Source organism: Hyla sarda, chromosome 3, assembly GCF_029499605.1.
Source record: "Hyla sarda isolate aHylSar1 chromosome 3, aHylSar1.hap1, whole genome shotgun sequence".
NCBI classification, from domain to species: domain Eukaryota; kingdom Metazoa; phylum Chordata; class Amphibia; order Anura; family Hylidae; genus Hyla; species Hyla sarda.
Window position 1 is genome coordinate 379,571,325 of NC_079191.1, and position 23,480 is coordinate 379,594,804.

Consider the following 23,480-nt stretch of genomic DNA (forward strand, 5'->3'; position numbering starts at 1 on the left):
AATTGCTCATCTGTCTGTGCCATCCTGGCAGCTCTCCCATTGATAGCATAGCAACATATAGAGGAGGATGTGACTATACAATGTCACTCAGCCACAGGAACATGCTGAGAGCTATAAATTTGCAGTGCAGTGGAGGATGAGAAGTATGGGATGGGAACATCTTTAGGACAGATTGAGGGGGCTGAGCCTATGAAGCAGAACTTTATTGCAGAATATCAAGACAGTGACCTATTTTCATTCAAGTGTTATTCAGGAATAGAAAAACAGAGCTAATTTCTTCTTTAAAAAAAAACAAACAGCACCACACCTGTACACAGGTTGTGTGTGTTATTACAACTTGGCTTCATTCTCTTTAATGAAACTGAGCTGCAAAACCACTCACAACCTGCAGGCAAATGTGGTGCAGTTATGCTGATGGATCCCTAGGTTGCAGAACCAGACACCACCTTTGGTAGTCACCTTTACCTGGTCCTAACAATAGTTTTCAGAACTCCCTGGTAGAGCCCTGCTCAGGCCTGTTTTCTTTATCCTGCTCCCACTTGATTTCTGACCATTATTGGCTGCTCCTGCAAGGAACTACTGCCTGCTCCTGCCCACTTCTGCAACGTGTGTTCAATTCCACCCGATAACATTTTGACACAGCTTTTAGACATAGTACCCCTTTGTGCCATTTCAGTACCCCCTTCTGCAATTTAATCACCCCCCATGTGTCATTTCATCACCCACTTCTGCAATTTCATCATCACCTTGTGCCAGGATTTTATGGGACCAGATATGTGTTCTGTGATCGCTGGTTCTCGCCCACAACAACCTCACTACTGCCTGTGCCCGCAAGTTTTTTTTTATTAGGATCCGAATCCTGATTCAGGGCTCTACTCCCTGGACTTTTGGTTGTGCAAAATAGTTAACCAAGAAGCAATTGCACAAGAAAATAATACAAACCTAGCTATCTCACCAAAGATATCAGTGGGTAGTGGTCCTGCAGGGAGTAGTAGTTATCTGCAGCAAGTCTCAGATAAATACAACACCAAAAATAAAACCGTGTGGTACAGTCTGAGGAAATATCTGTCAAGGGCAGGACCAAATAAACACACATGCAAATAGACATTGACACACTGAACAAACAGTTAAGGCACCAGAGTCTAGCAAACAATATTGCCAGCACCTAAGTTTAGCTTAGCTTTGCTGTGCCCTTAGGGTGCATTCACATGGGTGGGTTTACAGCGAGTTTCCTGATGAGTCTTTGAGCCACCATAGGCATTCCACAGCATAGTAGACCCCATTAGTTAACAATATCTATTTTTTTTAATAAATTTATTACGTATTACAAATTCAAACAGACAAATCACATATTGCAAACTTCATTATACAATTACAACCCCCCCCCTTCCACCCATCCCACCCATTTCAGAAGGAGAGAAGAGAAAAAAGGAAATATTAATTTCCCTCCACTCTAACCAGATCACTCTATGTTTATTTATTTATTTTTGGAACTACCACAATGCCATTTCTCATACCTTTGAACTTTATAGATCAGTCTACTCCATTCTATTATTTTTGGACCACTGTTCCCAAAAAGCCCTCTCAAAATCACTACCTAAGCTAACATAAAGATTCGACTCAATAACTCTCGTCCCTTTTTAATTTTACTTAGGTCCCCTAAGATAACCCCTGTTCCCATCGAGTCTCTCTTCATTTCCAATTTGTTTTCAATTGTTTGAAAAACCTTCAACCAAAATGCTTTCACCCTTGGACACGACAATAACAAATGGAATAAGTCTGCTTCCATAGTGCCGCACTTAGGGCAGTCAGCATTCTTCCTACAGCCAATCTTTTTTAAAAGATATACTATTCTCAGTTACATAATTTGATGTCTTTTATTAATAGAACACATTTTAATATTAAGCAATATGCTCTCCCATGCTTCCCTTGGGATCGGACCAAATATATCCTCCCACTTCCTCTTTTTATTTTCCTGAAAAGTGACCGGAACGTTTTAAGAAGTAACATATATATATATATATATATATATATATATATATATAATTTAACTTTCCACCTCCCACAGTATTCATATAATCTAACAAACTGTGTTTACAAATCCTAAATTTTTCTTTCTTTTCGGTGCATCTCTGTGCTTCACACACATCCCCTTTGACCTGCAAAAATCACTCCCCAAACCTTTATTAAATTGATCCAATTCTATGTTATCCCATATCACCGTGTTACTAATACTACCCTCTATACTACATCTCTTCTTAACACAAAAGCGTTTTCTAGGAACAAAAGTATGTCATCTGCATACATAAGAAATTTTTCTTCTGCTCCTCTAATCCCAAATCCCTGCAGGCCCACTCGCCTTCTTTAACTTGGCCGCCAAAGGTTCGAAAAATAAAACAAATAGCATAGGTGAAAGCAGACAACCTTGTCTTGTCCCCCTTTCTATAACTAATTGTGACGAAAGAGAACCATTAACTGCCACCCTGGCCCTAGGGTTCTTATATAATTAATCCATTCTACCATTACTCCCTCTTTACCAATTTTTTTAAGGACAATCCAAAGAAACCTCCACTCCACCCTGTCAAATGCCTTTATAGCGTCAAGTGACAGGGTGGAGCGGAAAGGGGCAGAACCTAGTTGAATATTAACCAATGACAATAGCAAGTTATTATGAATTGAGCGCCCCTGGGACAAACCCTGTTTGCTCAGCTCCTACTATACCAGACATGAGAGGAGACATGAGAGTCTTCTAGGCAGAAGTTTCGCCAAAATCTTAGCCTCTGTATTTATCAAAGAAATAGGGCAATAGGAATCCATTTTAGTACTATCCTTATCTTTTTTAAATATGAGAACTATTTTTGTTTCCAGCATGGAGGCCGGCAGTTCCCCACTTTCAAGATCTTCCTTATTTATCTTAGGTAATTCAATTCCCTTTAGATATTCCTCAATCTCACTTTCCCCTGCGGGCACTGCTGTGCTATATAATTGTTGATAATACGAACGTGCGATCTTCTGTAGCTCCTCCTGCTTTGTTTGAATAACTCCATTACTATCTTGCAGTGCAAGAATATTACTACTTTCCTTTTGAGCTCTAACTATATTTGCTAGTAGTTTCCCCAGGCGGGCCCCCTCCACAAAATCCTTCTTACCTGAGAAAAAAAAATCTTATGCTGGGCTTTTTCTATATAAGTCCTTATACTTTTTTTTTCGGACCTCTCTTCCTCATATCCTTCCTCTGCAATTCTGACATTTTCCCTAAGATCTTGTTCAGCCTTTTTGAAATCCCTCTTTTTCCTCTGAATAGCTCTATATAAGATCCCCTGCAATACTGCTTTTATAGTATCCCACACCACAGGGTAGGGGGCCGGAGTTCTTCAAATTTAACCAGTGTGGATTCAAACTAAAGACCCTCTCCCTCTCTCTTCCCTGATCCCGAACACAAAATTCCATTACCACTGGAGAATGATCTGAGATAGTCCTACCTTCATACCTAATGCCTATAATAGACAGCAACCCCTTATCATTAGAAAGAGCTATATCAATTCTTGATGCTACTTTATGGGAGGCCGAGAAGCAGGAAAACACCCTCCTATCAGGATTCATTAAACGCCACGGGTCTTTCCAACCCATCTCTATACACATCTTAAGGAGGAGGGTTTCTGACTCTCTTCCAACTCCTGTTGAGGATCTATCCATAGTGGGGTCCATTACACAATTATAATCCCCTAACATATATAAGGGGAGGTATTCCCTCCCTCTACAAAATTTATTTACATCTAATAAAGGCTGAATGGGGGAGGGACATAAAAAAAGGCCAATACCACCTCCCACTCATGAATTTTAGCACGTAGAAAGACATATTGTCCTCTTTCGTAAATTTTCTTACAATAAATGTTAAACGGAATGGCTTCATGTATATAAACTGATACCCCAGCTGAATAGCTTGAAACCCATGAGTGAAACTCCATATGTACCCATCTCCTGGCAATCTTCCCTTCTATTTCCTTAGTAACGTGAGATTCTACAATTTTGTACCCTATCAAATATGGCTACTCTCTTACGTCGCTCCCCCATTCCCCTCACATTCCAAAAAAATATCCTCAGTTTATCCTCCTCAACATTTACAGAGAGGGCGGAAAAAAACAACAACCCTTTGCCCCTTCTGACAATCCCACCCCCCTCCCTTCTCGTGACCTGCTAACATTAGCCGGTCTCTATCCTACGTCACCCAGCTTCCCCTCCTCCCCCCTCTCCCCCCCTTCTCCCATCAAAAGATAAATATATACATTTTCTTTCTCTGACCGCTTCCAGATCAGGCAAACCTGACAAAAAGCCCAGGATCCATCCGCCCCGGAACCGGCCGAACAAATACCTAGTAAAAACAACATAATCATTTTATCCCTTCCTGGTCCATCCGATTTCCCGCCTCTACACAATCAGTAAAAAAATATACTTTATCATTATACATCACTCGTAACTTGGCAGGGAATATCAATGAAAACTGAACTTTGGCTGCCGCCATCCATCTCTTTATATCTCTGAAAGAGGCCCTTTTAATTTGGGTGGCCCTGGCATAATTTGGGTATATGGAGATTTTCACCCCATTGCAGAAAAGCTGGCCCCTCTCTCGTGCCTTTTGAATTATAATGTCCCGATCATTGGAGCTAATAAGCTTAACTATAATAGTCCTCGGGGGGGGGGGGGAATCCGGGTGGGGGCCTCCTAGTTGGGACCCGATGTACATGCTCCAACCCAAACATTCCTGACAGATCCAGCTGGCCAACTAAGTCCTTTAGCCAAGTGAAACAAAAAGATCTAATGTCACCATTTTCCACATCCTCTGGGAACCCCACCATTCTGATATTTGCTCTTCTCGATCTTTCCTCAAGATCTATAACTTTCATCTTCAATTTCCCCACTTCTTTCCTTAGAGATTTAGACTCTTCTATTAAAACAGAGACTTCTTTTTCCACTACTGAAAGTGCCTTTTCCATTGCTTTAGTATGGTCACGAATTTTATTAGTCTCGTCTCTAATTATAGAAAGGTCAAAGGCCAAAGATCCAACCTGAGTGTGAAGGTCAGCCATGGACTGATTACACCTCTGGACTTCTTCCAAAATTCTCTCTATTTTAGATTTTTTATCTCCTACCACCTCCTCCTCCCCATGGTCAGAGATGTCTTGTAATTTGGAAAAGCGAGAGCCCACATTCTCCATTCCAGCTTTAGGGGGTGAATTCTTATTACTTCTCGTTTTAGTCCACCCTGGAGAAGCTTTCACAAACTTATCAATTTTGCTTGCCCCAGAAACCCCTTTAAGGAGACAGATCTTCTTACATTAGGCTTAGGGTGGCATATTTCCGCAGGCGTCTCTTCTCCCCTACTAAATGTGTGTTGCTTAAAGCGTGGAGGGGGAGAGGGACAGCAAAGAGGAGAAATAAACTTAGTCCATTTTCTGATCAGAAATTGTGTCTTGCACACAACTCCATCCTCCCCTGACATACCTCCACCATCGTCCACCGTACACCTCCCTCCGGTAGCGATCTCCTGAGCTCACCGTCTTTGGATTGCTGCTATCAGAAGTGGGGGAATGTTATATGAGAAAAAAAATTCAATAATTGGGGTTCCCAGTAGTAGCAAAGTAGCAATGTCCAATGTTCTTTGTATGCCTTAAAGCTTCAGGCCTTCGCCCCTCTGACGGTCCCTATCTACACCACCCCAAAATCCAGGCTACTACTGAGGAGAAGCCGGGCTACTCAGAGAGCCAATAGTCCAGGTAATCCCCCCCAAGTCCATGGGGGACATCATTTTACACCTTGATGTATCTCAATTTACCCCAAAGTCTTGGTGGGCACCGCTCACATTCTCCCACCTACTGGCACCATGAGGTGCCGCTATGCAGCTCAAGCGCACTGTAGACTCTCCACACCGTATGTTCTGGGCATGTGAACGCAGGAAGAAGAATGACCGGTCTCCGGCGAAAGTAAATAGAGAGGAGGGGGAGGAAGGAGCAGAGGAGGGGCGAGGGGGAGAGCCAGGCCCCCAGCCCCCATTCCGAAACAACCCCCCCCCCCCCCGCTTCACCCCGCAAATCTCACCGGGCATCAAATCGCAATCCGCTCGGGTCCAGTACACTCGCCTCTAAACCGGACGGCATCTGCTGAGAGGCCGGCAATCACCATCAGCCCACACAGACTTCGGCTCCTTCAGAAAGCCATCAGCGACATCAGCCCAACTCGGCTCCGGGGCATCCAGAGCCGCATGGACCAGGAAGCACCGGGAGAAGGAGCTGCTTCACGCAGCCCTGCTACACCATGACGTCCCAGTTAACAATATCTGATGTGTATTTTCCAATATGTTAAATGCCGTTGAGTACCTGCCAACTCAAACACGCAGCGGGGAACTCGCTGTAAACCTGCCCGTGTGAACCTACCTTCATAGCATAATCCAAAACCAGACACAGCATAAACATGGACCAACCCTCCAGTATAACCTAACCCTGCTGCCAGCAGTTGTCTTGTGATTGTGATAAGGTGACAAGGAAAGGGTGTATTTCCTTGGCTTACCCTGGAGAATCTCTCACCTGCTGCTTAATTAATAAGGCAGCAGGGAAGGGAGGTGTATATTAGATGGAGACTCAGTCTAATCTGGACTCTCTCTTATCAGTCTAATCTGGACGCCGTTGTAAGGGGGAGATGTTGGGCCTTGCTGGAGGCACAAAGCTGGAGCTGTGTGTGGCCCAAGTGACAGTGTGAACTGTGAGTAAATCAGGTTGCAGGTGGCACAGGTTTTAACTGGATGAGGGAAGCTCACCAGTTGGTAGACTTGGCATTCTGAGAGTTATAGTCAGCGACCAGACGGTCTAGGACTTTATTTTGTTCCTGTTTATGTTTTGTTTTTACCTGCAACCTGTGTAAATAAAGCTGGCAAGGGGCCAGACTTATATCCTGAACTGTTGTCTGGTGAGTTATTGGGAGGAACGTGTCCCGTGGCAAGTGACCAGGACGATCCGAGAGCTAATCCCCGAGACGGTTCGTCACAGATTTAAAGGGCTACTCCCATGGAAAACTTTTTTTTTCTAATAAACTGGTGCCAGAAAGTTAAACAGATTTGTAAATCACTTCTATTAAAAAAATCTTAATCCTTCCAGTACTTTTTAGGGGCTGTATACTAAAGAGAAATAAAAAAAGGAGTGCATTTCCTCTGATGTCATGACCACAGTGCTCTCTGTTGACCTCTGCTGTCCATTTTAGGAACTGTCCAGAGCTGGTGAAAATCCCCATAGCAATCATATGCTGCTCTGGACAGTTCCTAAAATGGACAGCAGAGGTCAGCAGAGAGCACTGTGGTCATGACATCAGAGGAAATGCATTTCTTTTTTGGATTTCTCTTTAGCATGCAGCGCCTAAAAAGTACTGGAAGGATTACGATTTTTTACTAGAAGTGATTTACAAATCTGTTTAACTTTCTGGCACCAGTTGATTTAAAATAAAAGTTTTCCACGGGAGTACCCCTTTAAAGATGGAAAATAGACATAGATCTGGTTCCATCATGCATACCATAAGTATCATCAATAGAATAATATTTAACAATAATGTATATCCACGCTTGGTGGCCTATATTGCTTAAAGGAGAAGTACAGTACATATGCAATGACTGAATGCATTGTATGGGTACAAATCTTTACATCAAGCTTTGTTTATGACACAGAGCAATATTGAGTGCTGGGTACCTTTACTGGATTGCTGGAATATATTTAGAAGACCATTCATTGATCAATCAAGGACAAAAATAATGTCTTATAAGGGAAAACCGCTTTTCATTTGGTTCCTTATTGGAGACAAAATTATTTCATTTCTATCATTTCAAAGATACTTTGATCAAAGACCGTTCTCTTGACAAAAGTCAAGGTAAGTGTTGTCCTATTGTTGTAAGGAATTGCACCGTTACAAAGACCACAATGTTCAGTATTTTATCTTGTATGAATGATAGCAGGCAGAAAACCAAGAAAGTAGCCAGTAGAAAGTAATAAGAATTCCTAAGCCTGAAGAGGTTTTATTTCCGTATTCTTTACCTGCATGAGAAGTGCCTCGTTGGATTGACTGATTAGTTAGTGTCAGCACTTTTACATTGTTCTTACCCGCAAGGTAAAACAGTGTAAAGTGATTGTTTAATTAATGAACTTTGATTGGCAATTCTATCCAATTTTCTCCTGAAGATATCTTGAGAGAAATCCATTTAGGAGTAATTTAGCATTGTGTGCTCTGGTTAGCTACACAGGCATTACGTGGTGGGACTTTAAGATTGGCACTGAGACTTTGTGAAAAATACAAGACATGGTATACACCTAACAGTGCACAACAGTCCTTCATAAATTAATCATTTTCCTTGTTAGTATGAGGAATATTTCAGGTTGTCTAGCCAGAAAATGTAATTTCTTCATATTTTTGCTTACACATTGCTTCCGCCTTATAAATACTTTACGCTTCCTTACCCCAAGGTTTAGCATGCATCGTAAGTTTTGTCTTCGGTGACTAAAAAATAGTGGACATTTCATTAAGTTTATGAAAGATTGGGACTCTCTAATGTAAGCAGTTTTTCCAAGCACTCCTCAACCAAATATCTGTTTGTCAGCTGCTTGCATAAAGTTTGGGGTTATGACACTCCCGGAAGTAGGCGTGTTCGCCGAAACGGACGCTGGAGTGTGGGTGTCCCTCTGGTAACATTTTCAGGCAATCTGCTAGATTCATGCTTTGTTTACATCTTTATGGTTTTGCACTGCACTTTATATTATAAATACTTGTAACACATTGTATGTATCTTGGCATCCTGATTGCCCCCTACTGATACTGTCTATATTATATACATGTTTGTTGCTGTATTGATCCCTATGCTACCACTAACACTTATGTAACTTAAAGGGGTACTCCGGTGAAAACCTTTTTTCTTTTAATTCAACTGGTGGCAGAAAGTTAAACATATTTGTAAATTACTTCTAATAAAAAATCTTAATCCTTCCTGTACTTATTAACTGCTGAATACTACAGAGGAAATTCTTTTCTTTTTGGAATGCTCTCTGATGACATCACGAGCACAGTTCTCTCTGCTGACGTTATTATAATAATAATAACGCTTTATTTATTGTTGTCCTTAGTGATATTTGAACCCAAGTCCCCAGCACTGCAAGGCAGCAGTGCTAACCACTGAGCCACCATGCTGCCCTTAGCATACATCTGCTATGCATGGTTGCTAAAATGGACAGAGATGTCAGCAGAGAGCACTGTGCTCGTGATGTCATCAGTGTTCCAAAAATAAAGGAATTTCCTCTGTAGAATTCAGCAGCTAATAAGTACTGGAAGGATTGAGATTTTTTAATAGAAGTAATTTACAAATATGTTTAACTTTCTGCCACCAGTTGATTTAAAAGAAAAAAGGTTTTCACCGGAGTACCCCTTTAATTGCTACTGCTCACTTGTGGTGCATCATATGATATACTGCTATTTATAGACATTCTTTATTACACTTACCTGTGAATTGGGATTTTCCCCACTACATTTTCTTGCTGCTGGATTCCTCTTGATATTTTATTATTGTATTTTAGTCTACTTTTAGACTTTGTGATTTCAATAAAGATTATTATTCATTTTTCTACAAATGACTCCATTAGTTCTTCTTGTTTTGCATAAAGGTGGGTATACACATAAGAGAAGTTTGATGACTGAACAACTATTGAATGAACAATCTCTCATCTGATGAACAATTCTTTCTCTGATAACAGCCATAGGAACAATCTTTCCAGTCAGACTGTTTGCAGATACCAGCTCTTGACTGAAGGATTTGCCTAAAATTTCAAACACAACCATCTCCTTTACAGCTGATTAGTCTTTTGTTGCTAGGCTAAAACATTCGTACATTGTTACATTTCTCAAGACAAATAGTCTTTTTGATTAAAATCCTCAGTTTTGATAAAAATTTTAAGGGAATCTGTTAGCTCTATTTGCTGCTAAGAGCTTCAGACACCATTAGATAGCTGTTAGGCTTTAATAGCAAACTATCTTTTTTTTAGGGCCGATACCAATAATCGGTGGAGGTTAGGGCCGATAGCCGATAACTTATACCGATATTCCGGTATAAGTTATCGGCTATTTTTCCCCCAGCGACACAGCTGCAGATCATTGATTTAAATCAATGAACTGCAGTGGCTTTTGCCTGCCTGTCCGGGGGTCCTGAGTCCTATCACCGCCACCGCTCCCCCCACCGCCGCTCCGCGCCCCCTACCGCCACACCGTGCCGCGTCGCACCGCCCCAGCCCCATTGCCTCCCCCATCCCCGGTTTTACAATTACCTGTTCCCGGGGCCCGGGGTCCACTCTTCATCTGGCTCCGGTGGTTTCCTCCTGAGCTGTCACTGTGCGCACTGACGGGGACGTCACGTCGCGCACGTCACGTCACTCGTCATTGCGCACAGCGTAACGCAGGACGCAGCAGGAGCCAGAAGTAGCGTGGGCCCCGGGAACAGGTAATTATAAAACCGGGGATGGGGGAGGTAATAGGGCCAGGGCGGTGCGGTGGGGGGTGCGACGCGGTGCGGCGGGTCGGGGGTGGGGGTCGATCGCGGTGCGGCAGGTCGGGGGGGGGGGGCGGTCACGATGTGCGTGGGTAGGGCATTATCGGCTTATCAGCAAGGTAATTGCCGATACCAATAATGCCCAAAATCGTGATTATCAGCTGATAATATCGGCCAAACCGATAATCGGCCGATCCCTACTTCAAATAAACATATTTTTTATTTTAGTAAAATATCATTGATATTACGCAAATTCCCCACACAGGGCCCTTGTGGGAGGAAAAAATTCACTCGCATATAGCATACAATATAATAAAATCAATAAGTATATAAAATATCAGCCATAAAAAAACATGGAGTGTATTGCTGAATCAGCCACTGGTCATCCGGATATTAAACAGTCTGTAAATGATGATGTGATATTGATTCAATGTCCATATGAGTTATTGCAATAATGTTTGAATATTACCCGTTCCTGGTGCCAACTCCCATGCTGTGATGTTTGTGTCCGTACGAAGCTCTCGCTGATCAGTTGGCGCTGGCAAGCGCTAAGTGCAGCTGGTCCGAACTGCGCTGGACATGGTGTATGCCACACAATAGCAGATACTCATGGCGGTGGCGTCTGACGTCAGCCAGGGAAAAGTAGCATTAGTAGATGGATCGCTGGAACGGTGATAGCAGTGGAGAATCAAGCCAGCACGGTGGATCTCAGGAACGGTGGATAGATGAATGGATCAATTAGAATGTATAAATTCCGGACTTACAATATATTCTCAGTAATAGCAGGTTAAACGCGTTTCAGGGTTCTCAGGTAAATAACTCAAGACCCCTTCCTCAGTAGCTGTGTCAACAAATGAAGAATCCATCTTGTATATCTTATATATAGTGGCACGGTCTTAGTTCACAGGAGATGGCTAAAGATGTTGTAGATAGGTGAGAACAAATTTATCCTGGGTCGGCATCCATTCACTTTGGTCAGTAGAAACCGCATACAAGGAACAAATACCTTATATATGATCAAATATATTTCTAATTCAGAAAAGTACATATAAAGTACCAAAGAGAGTATCCGTTCATATGTTTAAAGGGGTACTTTTATTTTAAATCAACTGGTGCCAAAAAGTTAAACAGATTTGTAAATGACTTCTATTAGCTGCTGAATACTACAGCGGAAATTCTTTTCTTTTTGAAACATAGAACTGTCTGCTGACATCATGACCACAGTGCTCTCTGCTGACATCTCTGTCCATTTTATGAACTGTCCAGAACAGCATATGTTTGCTATGGGGATTTCCTTTTACCCTGGACAGTTCCTAAAACGGACAGAGATGTCAGCAGAGAGCACTGTGCTCATGATGTCAGCAGACAGCTCTGTGTTTCAAACGGAAAAGAATTTCCACTGTAGTATTCAGCAGCTAAAAAGTACAGGAAGGATTAAGATTTTTTAATAGAAGTAATTTACAAATCTCTTTAACTTTCTGGCACCAGTTGATTTAAAAAATAAAAATAAAATAGTTTTTCACCAGAGTACCCCTTTAAATCAAAGACATTACAAAACAAATATTAAAATAAACAAAAAATATATAACCCTATGAGGAATATGAATTTATAATAGAAGTATCGAAGACAAATAAATATAAAACATATAGATATTGAAATTGTAAAAATAAAAATGAAAATAAAATTGAAAATAAAAAATTATAAATAATAGTTAATAAATAAAAAATAATACAAATAAAAAAGATAATAAAACATATATAGAGAAAAAAACATAGGTATAAGATAAAAATACAAATGGAAATGACAAAAAAAGTAATAATGTAAAAAATAAAAATAACAATAAAAACAAAAATCTCAAATATATAACACCAGCATAGAATAAAAGCAGAAAAAACACAACAGTATTCTTCTTGGGACAACAAGATTATTGATACTTTTCCTTTGAAATCTATTCACATTTTAGCTGCATTAGACGTGTCATCTTTATACACTATTATCCATCATGATTTGGGTATTGCAGCAGTTGAGAAATTTTTACAAAAAGGGCACATTAAACCACAACAAATTGAGTTTATCACATCATCTATATTGTTTATACTAACACATAATTATTTCTTTTTTGAGGATGATTATTATTTACAGCAAGTAGGTACAGCCATGGGCACCATGTTTGCGCCAAGTTATGCAAACTTATTCATGGCATCATGGGAAGAAGACACCATCTTACCCCAACTTGACGCAAGCCTGGTGCTCTGGAAAAGGTACATTGACGATATTCCTTTTATTTGGGATTGGGACTTAATTGATTTGGAACACTTTACTACGAAGTCAAACACCAAAAGTCACAATCTTCACTTTACATCCACTATCAGCAAAGAACCAATTAATTTTTTGGACTTAGAGATTAAGGTAGACCAAGATAGATTAATCTGTAATACATATCAGAAACCCACATCTAGAAATATCTACATAAGCTTTGACAGTTGTCATCTGCCCCAGTGGCTCATTAAGGTGCCGATAGGACAATTTTGTAGACTCCAAAGGAATTGTACATCAAATGATACATTTTTGGAAGAAGCTTCCCAATTAACAAATCAATTTAAAGAAAAAAAGTATCCAGACCTTCTCCTACAACAGTCTTTAGAACATACTAAAATGTTAGATAGGACTACTTTTTTTTTTTTTATCCCTAAAGAAAAACCTAATAATGAGGGAGTTGATAATAATAAACTAGTTCTACCTTTTAACATTATGTGCAAAAAGATACAAAAGTTGATAAATAAACACTGGTATCTGGTCCGACAAGATCGAGACATTGGGGGATTATTACCAGTCCGTCCACCAATAGTCCACACCAGAGCCCCCAATTTGGGGATCACAGTTGCGCCATCCATCGAACCCCTAGAGTCATGTAGACAACCATCCACTTGGTTGAACACCAAAGGGTTCATTAGATGTGGCATATGCCCTAATTGTATAAAAAATAAAAGGACCTAAGAAAACGTTATCTATTGTTTCACAGGTCAACTCCTTCAAATGGAATATGGAAGATCAAATAACCTGCAATACGAAAGGAGTAGTTAATCTAATAGAATGTGGGTGTGAAAAGCAGTATATAGGTCGAACAAAGAGGCCTTTAAAAACACGTATAGCAGAACATCTGTGCAATATTAAAAATGGTAATCTAAAACACCCACTCTCAGCCCATTTTACATCAGTACATAATTGTTATATAAGTTCATTTTCGTGTACAGGACTTCAATATGTCAGACATGACGGGAAGGGGGGGGGCGGAATTAAATGATAAAAATGTTCCAAGCTGAAAGTAAAAAGATTTTTAAATTTGCTACATTAGAACCAGGAGGACTTAATTCCAGCTTCGAATTATTTGGATTTCTATAGAGGATGTCCTTGGCTGTAGTGCGTATCCCTGTTTTTAAAACAAAGGGTGCCCCCTCTAGCCGATGCCATCCTCTTTAGTAACTCATGTACATCACTTGTTGTCCCAAGAAGAATACTGTTGTGTTTTTTCTGCTTTTATTCTATGCTGGTGTTTATATATTTGTGATTTTTGTTTTTATTGCTGTTTTTATTTTTTACATTATTACTTTTTTTTTGTCCTTTCCATTTGTATTTTTATCTTATACCTATGTTTCTTTCTCTATATATTTTTTATCTTTTTTATTTTTATAATTTTTTTTTGTTAACTATTATTTAGTATTTTCAATTTTATTTTTACTTTTTCAATATCTATCTATCTATCTATAAATATATATATATATATATATATATATATATATATATATATATATATACAGACAAAAATGGCGACCGCCGCACTCCAGGTAAATGTGCAAAAAGGTTTATTCCAGGATAAATACAGGCAATGTTTCTGTGGCCTCACACCACCATTTTCAAGCGTGGCTTGAAAATGGTGGTGTGAGGCCACAGAAACGTTGCCTGTATTTATCCTGGAATAAACTTTTTTGCACATTTACCTGGAGTGCGGCGGTCGCCATTTTTGTCTGTATAACCTTTTGGACCCAGGACCGGGGTCCCAGAGACTGACTGCACCCACGTACAGCTGACTTGGGAGGGCTGCTCTTCAACATATATACATATATATGTATATATATATATATATATTATATTTTATTGTCTCCGATACTTCTATCATTATAAATTCATATTCCTCATAGGGTTATATATTTTTTGTTTATTTTAATATTTGTTTTGCAATGTCTCTGATTTAAACATATGAACGGATATTACGTCTCTCTATAGTACTTTATATGTATTTTTCTGAATTAGAAATATATTTGATCATATATAATGTATTTGTCCTTTGTATGCGGTTTCTACTGACCAATGTGAATGGATGCCGAGCCAGGAAAAATTTGTTCTCACCTATCTTCAACATCTTTAGCCATCTCCTGTGAACTAAGACCATGCCACTATATATAAGATGGATTCTTCATTTGTTGACATAGCTACTGAGGAAGCGGTCATGAGTTATTTACCTGAGAACCCTGAAACGCGTCTAGCCTTCTATTACTGAGAATATACTGTAAGCTTACGTGGTGTGCCAACCACTGTAAGTCCAGAATTTTTACATTCTAATTGATCCATTCATCTATCCACTGTTCCTGAGATCCCCCTGCCTAGAGATCTGCTTGCCGTGAGATCCACCGTGCTGGCTTGATTCTCCACTGCTATCCCAGTTCCAGTGATTCATCTACTACTGTTACTTTTCCCTGGCCGACATCAGACGCCACCGCCATGAGGATCTGCTATTGTGTGGCATACACCGGGTCCAGCGCAGTCCAGACCAGCCGCACTTAGCGATTGCCAGCACCTACTGGTCAGCGAGAGCTCCGTACGAACACAAACATCACAGGACGGGAGTTGGCACCAGGAACGGGTAATATTCAAACATTATTGCAATAACTCATATGGACTTTGAATCAATATCACATCATCATTTACAGATTGTTTAATATCCGGATGACCAGTGGCTGATTCAGCAATACACTCCATGTTTTTTTATGGCTGATATTTTATATACTTATTGATTTTATTATATTGTATGCTATATATGCTAGTGAATTTTTTCCTCCCACAAGGGCCCTTTGTGGGGAATTTGCGTAATATCAATGATATTTTACTAAAATAAATTTTTTTTATTTGAAGCACGGTCTTAGAATTATATATTTTTTCTAAAAAAAACTAAATATTCTACTTTCCTTGAGGTTTGGGCTGTTTTTTGTGTGCAGGTTTTATTTTGTATTACTTCTAAAATAAAAATCATAACTACATGCCGGAACATAATACGTTTAAAATTGTCATATTCTGACCCCTATAACTGTTTTATTTTTCCGGGTACGGGCCGGTATGAGGGCTAATTTTTTTGTGCCGTGATCTGACGTTTTTATCGGTACCATTTTTATATTGATCGTACTTTTTGATCGCTTTTTATTCACTTCGTCATGATATAAAAAGTGCCCAAAAATACGCTATTTTGGAATTTTTTTTTGCGCGTACGCCATTGACTGTGCGGTTTAATTAATGATATATTTTTATAGATTGGACATTTCCGCACGCGGCGATACCACATATGTTTATTTTTAATTACACAGTTTTTACACTGCACATACCGATCTCATACACAGATCATTGCCGTGCATTGACACGGCAAAGATCAGTGTTATCAGCAGTCAATTGCTCAAACTATGTGATGGAGGCAGGTAAGGGGAACTCCGCTCGCGTTCTAGCTGATCGAGACATCGCAATTTCACCGCGATGGTCCCGATCAGCCCAACTGAGCTGCCGGGAAGCTTTTACTTTCATTTTAGACGCGGCGATCAACTTTGAATGCCGCGTCTAAAGGGTTAATAGCATGCGGCACAACAATCGGTGCCGCCCGCTGTTAGCCCAGGGTTCCGACTATCATTAGCCGCTGGGACCAACCCGGTATGACGTGGGGTCACAGCGTGAACCCGCGTTATATACCGGGCGCAGGGCGTACTTAAGTGCGTCCTTAAGAGGTTAATAATCGATTAGTTGTCGATTATTTTTCCGATTAATCTGAAAAAAAATTCAAAATTAAAAAAAATTGGTTCCGCTGATTCTACTTGAAAAATTATGCACAATGGCTATAAGAAAAGTTTCTAGCATGTGATGGGACCAAACAACAGCATTTTTTTTTTCTTTTTACGTTTACGCCGCTTGCCGTACAGGATCATTATTAATGATCCTGTACAGAAACCAGAGTGAATTTGATACTGCCGCATGGGTAATTGTCTGAACTATTTAAAATGAAATGTTAATGATTCACTAATATTTTAATAGTTCAGACAGTTAGCCATGCAGCAGTATCAAATATGTAAAAAAAAAAAAATATATATATATATATATATATATATATATATATTACTTTTTTTGTATAGCAATATGAAAAGGGGGAGCTCATTTTTATTGGAGCAGTTAATTTCCTTTTTTTTTATTATTATTTTTGAAATGTATTTACTTTACTCTTTTAATATAGCACTCTTATACACATGGGGGTATGTGCAGACTGCAGAGCATTGCACCCGACCCATGACTGTAGTACAGACTCTGTAGTACTACAAATACTAGGGTGCAAATGCTCTGCACACACCCCCATGTGTATAGCAGTGTATACAGCACATACACACCGCTATACCCATGGGGGTATGGGCAGAGCATTGCACCCTTGTGTCTGTAGTACAGACACTAGAATGCAATGCTCTGCACATACTACTATTTGTATAGCAGTGTGCATGTAGTACACACACAATCTGCTATACACATGGGGGTATGTGCAGAGCATTGCATCCTAGTGTCTGTACTACAGACACAAGTGTGCAATGCTCTGCACATACCCCCATGGGTAAAGCGGTGTGCACTACACACTGTACTACAGACACAAGGGTGCAATGCTCTGTATATACTGCTCTACACATAGTGGTATATGCAGAGCATTGCACCCTTGTGTCTGTAGCACAGACTAGGGTGCAATGCTCTGTACATACTCCCACCTGTATAGGAATGCACACACACTGCTTTACACATGGGTGGGGGGTGCAATGCTCTGTTTGCAGTCTGCTCTGCCCTTCATGTGTATAGCAGTGCAGAGCAGACTGCAGACACTTACAGACAGAGGCCTAGGAGGATCACTGTTCACCAGGGCCTCAGCACATTTGAGTGTGTGCTGTATTGGAACCTTAACCTACCGTACGGGGGCCCTGGATGCAGCGGCAGGTGGTGGAGGACGGCGGCAGAAAATGGATGGTCACTGATCCTCATGGGCTGAGTTTGGGAAATAAAGGTAAAGTAGCGGCGGGGGAGGAGACAATTAAGAGGAGCAACAGCCTTCTAACTGGTAACAGTGGTCAGAGGGTGGAGCTGAGAGTCTCAGCCTGAGACTGTCACTGAGGCTGCTGCAGGATTTCTGGGACTCGTGTCTGACTGCCCGCCTACCCGCAGAAGCCTCCTGACCGCGGACAGCGAATCGGGCGATTATTCGATAACTGAATTCATCAACAAGGAATCCCTTTATCGAATTTAATCGATTTTATTGATTAATCGTTGCAGCTCTAGTTTATTTCCAAGCTTAAATCAAGGGAATGTGTATTATATGGTTCATGTACTATTTGCGCACAGGCCGTGAAATAGAGAAGGCAACCATAGAGAAATAGAGAAGGCAATCCAGTCAATCAGTAGCTTTATTTATTTATATCTCTCAATAACTTTAGCAACATGCTATATGCGTAGCACAAGAAACTGGCCAAATTATATTTTCTCCAACATTTGACTCGGTCAATGTTAGGCCCCATTCACATCACATATCTGGTCTTGTACCTGTGTTTAGCATAGGATTTAGTACTCCATTTACTAGGGTCTAAGTATGGTCAGCTATATGTCACTGTATGTTTTTTTATTTTTTTGACCCAAATTTATAGTCACGCAATCTATTTGTGACTATGCTTGGTCTATTCTTCCTTTATAGCTTCGCTGCCAAAATGTGATGTTGACAGGGTCTTATCTCCACTACATTACAAATAGGGCAAAGCATTATAAAGAATTCCAAACAAAATGCATGTTCTAACAGCATCACTACTACTGAATCTGAATTGGGCCTAATGCTCTTTAAAATTGTTACACACCTTCATTTACGTCCACACGATTCTCTGTGCAAACCTACCCTGGACATCCATCCATCCATCTATCCTGGTAAATACCAGTAGGAATTGATTCAAGGGAAATCTAATCTAAGTTGACTGTGGACAAAACATATTTTTCCTTGTCAGTCAGACCTTAACTAGAGCTTCTGTTTGTTTGCTCTGGATCAATACCCGCTATAGGTATAACAGGAATGCATAAGACTAATACTTTTCAACAGCTGCTAGAATTGATGGACATGTTTCAAACTCCTCTAATAAGTGACGGCTTGACATAAAAATCTATATATCTAAGGAATATTTAATGTGGTCCGTATTGTAAGAAACATCAAAGGTACCTGAGTATTCAGCATACACATGGAGACTCCAGAGTAATAGATGGGGCTCACTCACAAGGGAATAAAGTGAAGTATATGTTAGTTGGGATGGCTGAGGAATCAGACCTTTCCGCCATCTTGGTTAGAGCAAATTCTCCTGTTGTTGTAGGCATATTTTCCTTTTGTGGACCTCAAAGACTGTATTTATACTGTTGAGGGGAAAAGCTGGGATTGTAATACTATCATACTGTCATCAGGAGAGCTTTGTGTGATCTGAGATTTGTTTTGGCATTTAATAAGTTTGAGGTATTGGCATTGGCAGAAAGGTTCAAATTGTAGAATTTTTATTTATTTATTTATTTATTTGCTACAAAGCTGCTTACTGAAGATTGCATATCAAATACAAAACTCACATGCTTTGTTTACTTAGCTTTAACTACAGGAAAATGTAATGTCCTCACTGGCAGTCTGCATCAAAGTTCCAGTCCATTTTTATGGCATTTCTTTGAAGATACCTTTGAAGGAGTGTGTTGCTGCACACCATGATTTGACAAAATGTTTTATAAGCACACATAGAGGAAGAGAATTGTGTTTTCTCAGCTATAACAATATTAATCACTTTGATTTATAAGTGCCAATATATTCTGCGGCAGAACATCTGTTAAAATGTAACTTGAATTATTGATAAAAAAGTTAATATATTTCTCATAAAACCTATGCACATATATAGGTATGTCATTGTTTACCAAAGCTTCACGATTTCTTTTCCTAACAAAGCCATGACAGCTTGGATGACTCTTTTGTGTAACATATTTGTTGTTCAATGAGTCCTAGCAGATTTGGGTAGATCCTAGCGACTTATCACATAAAGTGTCTGTAGACAGAAACTATCCAGAGCAGGAGAGGTTTGCTATGGGGATTTGCTCCTACTCTGGACAGTTCCTGACATGGACAGAGGTCTCAGCAGAGGGCACTGTGGTCAGACAGAAAATAAATTCAAAAAGAAAAGAACATCCTGTGGAACATACAGCAGCTGATAAGTACTGGAAGAATTAAGATTTTTAAATAGAAGTAATTAACAAATTTGTTTAACTTTCTGGCACCAATTGATTAAAAAAAATAAAATAATTGGGGTTAATTGTCCCAGATAAGAGTATCCCTTTCTTCAAGACGCTGTTCATATTATGCTGGGAGCTGGAACCGTTTTCAAACGAATACCAGTGTATTCTGATAAATCAGACTTTATTGGGGATCTGACAAGATTCTGATATTATCATAGCATATCCATGCCATTAAAATAATAGAAAGTTGAAATGACTACATTAATGCTAGACTGAACATAACTAAAGATCTTTCTGACGGTCGTCACACCCCTTCCCATAGACGTGATGTCAGGTCCCCAGTCACGGAAACCCGGAGGTTTCCGAAACTGGAGATTCAGCACCCACATAGAAAGCGGGTGCTGCAGGGAGATCGCGGGGGGTCTCAGCAGTGGGCCCCCCACGATCAGACATCTTATCCCCTATCCTTTGGATGGGGGATGAAATGTTTTTGCCCAGAATACCCCTTTAACACTGCTGACATCGGTAAAATCCTGGCTGTGATTGATAACCAGGTCCTGCCGCCAATCTCCTGCAGTGTGATGCTCAGAGCAGAAGATCAGCAGGTATGTATATGACCATTCGCCGGAAAGTACCCATACATAATACGTATGCATGTGTCCTGGGAGGGAAGGGGTTAAAATATTTTACCATAAAGAGTTTTCTTCAAGATGCAATATCTCTATAAACATAGACAAAAAAAAAATTCAAATGATTAGTGATATGCTGTAAAACAATGGAAAATTGTGGTTTCAACAAATATTATTGATATATTTTCATTGAATAATGAAAAGGGTTTTTTTCTTTTAATTTCTAGATCATTGCTTTCAGTCATTGGAATGATCAATTTTTCAACTGAATGAAATTTTGTCCTTAAATGTTCAGTCATTTTAACAAACTTTGCATGTGAGAATATTTACCATAGCTTATCTGTGGGGGGAAAAATGCTTCTGTCTTCACCTGTCAGGTTTTTTCCTCCTCTCTCTCCCCTCTTCCTAAACTCATCATTCCCTCAAGGCCTTCATGTGACAGATCAGCTTGCTGAAGTATCAGACTACAGCTGCCCATATAAATCTAAGGAGAGGGGAGTGGCTGAAAAGAGACAGACGCATATAGGGAAACTACAGGAACTAGTAAAAATCACTAAATATCAATCAATTCTTAATTCAAAACTTACAAGGCTTAGTACTGGTTTATAATGTCCTCCATGCTGCGTCTTCTTCTCAGGGCATGCTATAAAGTCAAAGAGAAACAGGATTCCCCTTCTGTGGCTGATGTTATGAGAGACAGCATAGCAGCTATTCTACATCACCAGCTCAGGTACAACTGAAAATAGAGAAGCAACCTGCAGAGCCGAAAAATTGTAACATATGACATAGATCTGAGCGGTATGAACAAAAATGTATATCACTGTATTTTTCTAAATTATGGCGGTTTTGCGGTATTTAACGGTATTTGAGGTCTGGGGTTCTTCAGTATAGTGTCAGGTTGTCGGGATTCCTCACCATGGTACCCGGGGTCTCGGTCAGGCCGCCTGGGAAATCTCCATGTCTCTGCAGTTCTGCTCGAGTTTCCTGCACTTGCCGGAAATCACAAGCCCGCCGGTAGTTGTAACCCTCTCCCAGATCCTCACAGTCTGTTCAGTGCAGCTCGTACTACACTTCCCAGAGACGCTGTGCGGCCGGACGTTTCTCCATGCACTGGAGATAGTTTCTATGGAAATGGTATTGCGGTATGTGAAAAATTCATATCGTAAGACATAAACACACCGATATACTGCCCAGCTCTAATATGACATACACAGGTTATGTAATGGCCAGAAAGTGCCACCCTTTATGCCAGATGTAGCAGAGTTAACAACCATAATCATAGTGCATTAAACAAATGTGTTAAGGTACCAAGTCTGACTTTTAACTCTGCTATATCCATACTCACACAACAGCTTAGGTTGGGTTCACACCTAGGTTGAAGGTTCTGTTAGGTATCTCCATCACAGATTCGTCCAAAAACAAAGATAAATTAGCCAGACATTCACCTGTGTAAATGAAGTAAATATGAAATCTTCTGTTCAGTAATTACAACAGAGATCATGAAGGAATAGGCCTAGATAAAATATATTGCAAAAACTGAAATAAAAGGAATTATCTGGTGAAATGGAAATGCCCATTGAATTAAGTATAGTAGAAAACAAAGGGGCTTCCTTATCGTTGGCAAGGATGTCCCTGCAAATGCCCATTCTCCACCTATTTATATTATCATGTTAATGTTTTCCATTAAACTTAAGTTTTATGATGAATAACACCACAAGTGAAGGTTTTGTGGCAAGCTGAAAATGCCTCCTTTCCTTTTGTTGCTGAAAATGTTCCCTTCTGAGTATTCTTTCATCTGGCTCTGTAAATGTATTGACTTTGCTGTCAATCCAGATGCATTTGAGCTGTGCATTGATTTGCCTTTAGTAACTAAGTTTCCTCATCGTCAGGCCACAAGTCAGTCTGCATCAACCACATTATACATAAACCCATAGGAGAGAAGCCTTTTGTATGCACAGTGCTGAATGCCATTAGTCTGTTCTATTTATTTATTTAATTTATATAGCAATGACGTATTCCGTAACACTGTACAGAGATCAACATTTTGGTCTCTGTCCCATTTAGGGAGCACAATCTAGCATCAGAATGTTTTTGGACTGTGGGAGGAAACCGGAGCACCCGAGGGAATCCCAGGCAAACATATTGAGAACATACAAACTGGTAAGATTGCGAGAGATTTAAAGGGTAGCTCCCACCATCACTTTTTTTCTTTTTTCTATCCCTGCCTATTACCCATCTATCCCTAACCCCCTCCCTGCCTTTAAATTTTTTACAATATTTTTTAAAATAAAATTTTTACATATTAAAAAATGCCTTTTTTGTCTGCCTGGTAGTATGCTAACTACCAGGCAGACTTCCCCAGCAGGCACCACGTCACTGATGCCTGCTGGGGCCGACACTTCCGCCCGTAGTTCACCTATACAGGGCGTCTCCATCTGTTTCCCCACTGCAACTCCCAGCTTGCCCTGACATCTATTGGCTGTCAGGGCATGCTGGGAGTTGTAGTGGAGAAACAACTGGAGGCATACTGTATAGCTGAAAACAGTATCTGTGATCGCTGTGCACATCCCGCTCCCCGCCGCGCAGCCCGCAACCCCCCCCCCCCGTGGCGCCGCTCAACTCACTCCCCACCCCCCCTTAATTCACCTATTAAGTGTCCCTCCAGCTGTTTCCCCACTACAACTCCCAGCTTGCCCTGACATCTATTG

General features: G+C 40.3%; 1 protein-coding gene and 1 long non-coding RNA gene across 3 annotated transcripts in view; both read left to right on the top strand.

The window, feature by feature from the left end:
- The window catches only part of MACROD2 (mono-ADP ribosylhydrolase 2), a 2,467,642-nt gene that overhangs the window by 296,982 nt on the left and 2,147,180 nt on the right, over positions 1 to 23,480 (top strand). The window lies entirely within an intron of this gene.
- The window catches only part of LOC130362832 (uncharacterized), a 112,414-nt gene that overhangs the window by 81,420 nt on the left and 7,514 nt on the right, over positions 1 to 23,480 (top strand). Inside the window, exons 2-3 of one of the 2 annotated variants that reach the window (XR_008891590.1) lie at positions 21,410 to 21,502; positions 22,837 to 22,932. This is a non-coding gene — a long non-coding RNA (uncharacterized LOC130362832). The remainder of the gene's footprint in view (positions 1 to 21,409; positions 21,503 to 22,836; positions 22,933 to 23,480) is intronic. The other variant, XR_008891589.1, reaches the window with a different exon arrangement.